At 37.3% G+C, this 5,702-nt stretch overlaps 1 long non-coding RNA gene across 1 annotated transcript; it reads right to left on the bottom strand.

Moving 5' to 3' along the window:
* Nucleotides 1-3,029: 3,029 nt before the first annotated feature.
* Nucleotides 3,030-4,334, bottom strand: LOC128471529 (uncharacterized). The gene is made up of 3 exons (XR_008346113.1): nt 4,291-4,334; nt 3,653-3,706; nt 3,030-3,139 (listed from the first exon to the last, which is right to left on the bottom strand). It is a non-coding gene; the product is annotated as an uncharacterized LOC128471529 (long non-coding RNA).
* Nucleotides 4,335-5,702: the final 1,368 nt, after the last annotated feature.

The following is a 5,702-nucleotide window of genomic DNA, read 5'->3' as shown; positions in this document are numbered from 1 at the left end:
CTTTCCATACGATAGAACTATAGGGGGCGCCATATTAGAGCTGATTATCAGCCCTCTGAGCCTGCGGTTTAATCTATAGGAGGAGGCGGGGAGGAATATTTGACCCCTCCCACTTTTTAATGGTCCCACCCACTTCCTGCCCTTTTTAAGTGGCACTTCCTATATATATGTATTGATTGCATAGCATTGAAAATGTGAGAAAAGAAGAGAAAGTCATACTAATATATTTAAATTAAGCAGATTTATATTATAATATCATTTATATTATATCTTAAACTAATAATTATGCAAATGAGATATGAGCGTTTTTGTCCTAAGAAACTGAAGACTTACCTGTTCCACCATCACTTGTAATGACTCGTTAGATTTTTCAGGTTTACGGGGAATTCTGATGTTTATCTGCAAATCTTTAGGCAAAACAAAACAGTAAAAAAAGTCAATATTTTACAAAGCTATCAGCCAGTATCAAAAATATAAACAAGACCTCAATGTCACCATTGGAAACTATTTTTGTTTTTTTTTTTTAAAGCTAATTTGTCACTTTTCCCAAATCCCACATTTCACAGCTATGACGGCAACAATTCCGCATTAACATACCATATAAATTAATTTCAATGGGTATATAAAATGGCAATTAGTATATTATGCTATAATAAGCTATATAAGTGCCATTTACAGAATACAGACCTAGAAATATTCACATTCAAGTAAAGAAAGCTGTAAACTTACTGTTTATCATTGGCGATATCTTTTCGTTGGTGAATTTCTTTATGAAATCTTCCAGATTGTCATACTGCGGATTAGGGGCAGAAAAATCAAAATCTGTATTATTCACGCACGGAAACATGTTCTTCTGCATGTCATTAGTATTCGCTTACCGCACTTAGATATCAAGGTATATACTTAAATATATCTTTGCAACGCAACAGTCTTCTAGAAAGGGCAGGACTAGGGAAGAAAGGTAACACCGGCACTTTAAGGCCAGTGGCCCCCAGATGACATACGTGCAGGAGATTGGTATCAGTCATGTGGTGCTATGTTCTTGGTGGTCCAATGGGGAGCAGCCTTCTACTGCTCTCCTCATGCTTTGGGCAGACGCATGGGGACATTGGGGTGTCCCATCAGTACATGTCCCACCAATTTGGGGAAACCAGGAGAAAAGAGATTTGTATCGATTTGATCCGCCACGGCTTACATTATATTTTATATGTTCATTCACACATACCACTTACATCTAAATCACCCGTTTTTCCTATCTTGCTGGTCCATGAATGTATCTTTGGAACCCTGCAAAGAAGTTAACAATAAACCATTTTCCTGGCCAACCGTCTTACTTATGGCTTTGTAGAAGATTCCAATTTCTAGATTAACTAAATCTTAATTAATTTATCATAATGTCATTCCTATTACAATAAAAGTGGTTAATCCCCCACGACCGCTGTGAACGAAAAAAGAGCTCCTCTCAAACCACTAGGGGAAAGCACGATGGATAGAAAGACCTAGGAGGTAAAATCCTTACCCAATAAATATTGAATATTTTATACCCAAAACACCCTTCCTAAAACACATAAAATATCTGACGATCCGAACTGTATTGCCCTTAACATAAAGAATGTTTCACAAGCTGGTTAAGAACCAATAAAACGACCTTACCCCGTTGCCGTCACAGGAAAGAAAAGTTTGTTGCCTTTAACATAAAGTTGTGCATCCAGTGATATGTCCTGTAAGACAACATCTTCATAAAATGAGATAAACAGACATACGTATTGGCCAGTATTAGCAGGACCAATCATATAATAGGATAAAGGACAGAATTCTAGTTTTCATTAAGAGTTTATGATAGGGTGATGGGGTGGCCAGCTAGTCACGTCTAGAGAGCGGCAGTCCAGCAAAACTGGCACCATGGTGTGCCACTGCCCAATATGGCGGTCACAAGGGAGATCTCTGATCTACTCAGTTGGCTCATGGAGGCTGTGCCAAGCTGACACGTGCGGAATATGATGACACTATATAAAACGATAAATAATAACAATTACTTAGAAAAGGCACTGATATGATGTCATATCCCTGCACTCTGCGTTGAGGATCGTGGTTGTGGAGTGGATGGCTGGGTGCGCTGCCGTGGGTCAGCCCTAGGGCAGATCCCTAGGTAAATACATCTTTGACTATATTGTATGGCATTAACATTCTTTCACGATAATACCCAAATGTAACAAACTAATTAGAAAAATGTGAGCATTCAAACTCTACCTAAATCTAAACCGGGAGTCAATACCTAAAGTAGCCAGTAGATGGCACCATAAATTCCGTGTATATGGTTATGTATGTTTGTTTCAATAAAAATAAGATTTATCTTTTCAGAGAAAGGAATCCATTATTTTTTTTTCTTTAAAAAGAAAGTACTAATGTAGAGTTGCTGAGGTTATGTTGCTGCATATTAAAAAGATCGCACCGTTCCTCATAGACAACATATGCCCTTGCACGTGTTTCCTCACCATTGTACAAAACAGGAGATCCACGCCTCACAATTTCCAAAAAATATTTTACGTAATCCTTTATTTATCCTGTTTCCTGGCTCCCACGATTTATCTCAGGTATTAAGCAATAATCCTGCTTGCCGTCCTGTTTGGGTATTGCTTTGCACTAGGTTCCAATTTCAAGAAAATGACAAATCATGACTAAACAAGAAAAATATTTATAGCCTGTATTAATAATATTAGTAATTATTTATTTTTGTTATTATTATTTTCAAGGTGTCCAGATTTATATTTTAGTACTCTGATAACCACCGAAGGCATGGTGAGGGCATAAGAGGATGAGTTGAGATTGCATTTGAATCCAACTGTTTGCCCAAACAGGAAGTTGTAACCGACTTCCTGGCCTCTGCCGCCATTTTTTTTTAGAGGTGCACGAGTCTCTACCTCAGGTTGTTTATGCCTGTGAGTATCATACACTTGTGAAAGATAACAATTCATAGAAAACTCACAAAATCTATGGTGAAAACGGGTTCATCTTCAGATTTAGAAGAAAACCCATCCACTGTTGCAGAGATGGAAAATGTCGCGTTTTCACTGTCCTGGGTCAGCTTTGGAGACTCTTTTATGTTTATTTTCAGCTTCACTGGTTCTGTTTCATATACCTACAAGATGGAGAAGACAATGATTAGATAAGGAAAATCCATAAACTGAACTATTCAAGGAGCTCCGAGCTTCCCTGAGACTTCCTCAGGAGGTCAGCTTTAGTTAACCTCAACTATAAAGCCTCTGGCGATCTTTGGGCCCCGGAAGTTTTAAAATCATTTGGACCTCAAGTTTCGTCAATATCAAAAATGTAAGTAATCATTGGGGCTTTGTCATCTTTTAATGAATAAACCTCTTAAAATCTGTATAAAAATAATAGTCTAAATAATGGTATTTTTTTCCAACCAGTCAAGTAGGATCACAAACTCCAGAACTCACTGGTTCCACAGACTTATGTTAATCTGCATTACCTTATAATTCTAAAGTTGTTATTATTTATTGTTTTGTATAGCGCCATCAAATTCCTATTGTATACAGATTCTTTTTTAATTGTCAAGTAGCTAGTGTTTGTTCTTAACTTCTTTCGAGGCAGAACACAAAAAACGGAATGAGTGTCCACTCAGGTAACTCACATCATGAATTAAAAGTTGGAGTTCCTCAGGAGAAAGTTTCAAACTCATTAAGGCCTGTAATAAGAGAAATGATTAGTTCAATGACTTGCCTTGTGATTGATTTTAAATAAGAAACTCGATTTCAGTAGAGAATCGCTCATTGTTTTATTATTGGATCGCATCTTGGAAGGTATCCTGGATGGTATCCCATACCAAACCCAAATAGAGTTTGGAAAAATAGACTTGTGTACTTACATAGTTACATAGTTACATACTTATAGTGACACTGTACATCCCTTTAGCTTGTGTATAATCATTTAATCTTCTGATCATTCAATTGAAACAGTAAGATTTGTGCCTTTAACACATTAAATACGTTAAATAAACCTATATAATCACATGTATAAAACTTTTCTATTATATGTACATACCGTGTGTCTTCAAACTCATTGCAATGATTAACAGACAAAATGAGCAATATATATGGAAAATATAGGGATTAATTAATTAATTAATGGATTATACTTGATGCTTTGACAGCAACATTTGCCCTTTATTTGCGTTTTTTTGGCATTTATCCAACCCGGCATTTTTATGATTTTAAGTAGAGCTTTAGTAGAAATGCTGATATAAATATATATATATTTTTTTTTACTAACCAGAATCTTGTTGAGTTGCTCTGCATGGACTTTCACAGACAGCATGTCATTGATGTAATCTTTAAGCAGGCTTAACCCATTGCTCAACAAATTGCCATGTGTCTGCTCTGAGGTCTTCTCTGTCCCATTTTCAGCAAGCTAGGGGAAAATAATTACATCGGATCAAAATCACCGAAGAGAGTAAGTTAAGAGGCTCTCAGGAGGGGAAAAACCCTTCACGGTTCATGTGATAGGAGCACGATATGATTTGGAATTATCTTTTAAAGACTTTAATAATCGAGTTTGGTGTAGCCTATGTACCGCATTTACCGTATCCACGTACGGAATGTTGCAGCGTAAATGTGGGGAGATCCTTTTGATCTCAAGTGGTGATTCCAGGGAGCCCTATCACCAAATAGCGTGATTTGCCCCAGTCAGAACTGCTGTTTTAGGCCTAGTTGGCCCAGGCCAGAAGGAACCACCAATCCCAGCTATAAGCGTAAGAAAAGTTGAAGTTAGTACTCACATTGAGGTCTATTTCCAGGCACGCTAGGTTGGAATGTTTAATTGTTTTTATGACCAGTGTTCTGCTACCTGAAGGATCAATTTTCATCATATCTGTAAATTAAGAAGTGGCATGTATAAAATGTAAAATAGTACTCCGTGAATATTTGTAATGTTACCAGCATCTAAAGCTCTGAGTTTAATTAATCATTTCCTTCCATAATTGCAGCAATCTCTATGGACTGGTCCCCTGACCGATAAGCCTAAAGCGTGGGGTTGCTGTACATTAAAGTCATAGAATGGAGGAACGTCCTTTTCGTGTAGTATTGGTAGTATGTATATAAGATGGTCCACCTTTGGGTTCTAGATCAGCTAGAACATTACCCTTCCACTTTTAATCACTCCAAAAAAACAAGTCAATCATTTGACGGCACCCAACCCGTGAATCGATACGATGGCCGCCCTCTCTTCCAGTACCGTGGCCGCTGTCCATCAGAGATCAAATTAAAAGAATGACCTCTACTTCTTCTCTTGTCCTCAGCTCCCAACTAAAAACGTCCAAAGCCGTACAGAAATATCTCCCTTCCTAGTACTAGAAACTTTAACTAATCAGGAAAACTTACACTATTAATGTTGGTTTCAGATATACTTTTTATCTAATTCTATCAACGTTCTTAGTCCATACTTTAATAATCACCGAGTTGTTGTTTTTTACCATCTTAGTCTAATATATTTTTAATATTGGAAAAGAATGTATTTTTACTTACCTACCAGGCCACTGTTCAATTTATCGGACACAGAGGGAAGTATGTTGCACAGCTGTTAAAAAATACTGAATGAAATATAATTACAAACATACCCCCCTACCTGTAAACCAGCTTGGCATGGAGACGCTACAGCTCACAGCTTTAAAACTCCATACTGGGGTC

This window comes from Spea bombifrons, chromosome 13, assembly GCF_027358695.1.
Source record: "Spea bombifrons isolate aSpeBom1 chromosome 13, aSpeBom1.2.pri, whole genome shotgun sequence".
NCBI classification, from domain to species: Eukaryota; Metazoa; Chordata; class Amphibia; order Anura; family Pelobatidae; genus Spea; species Spea bombifrons.
The sequence above is the reverse complement of the archived record's forward strand: the minus strand, read 5'-3'. Positions and strand labels throughout refer to the sequence as shown.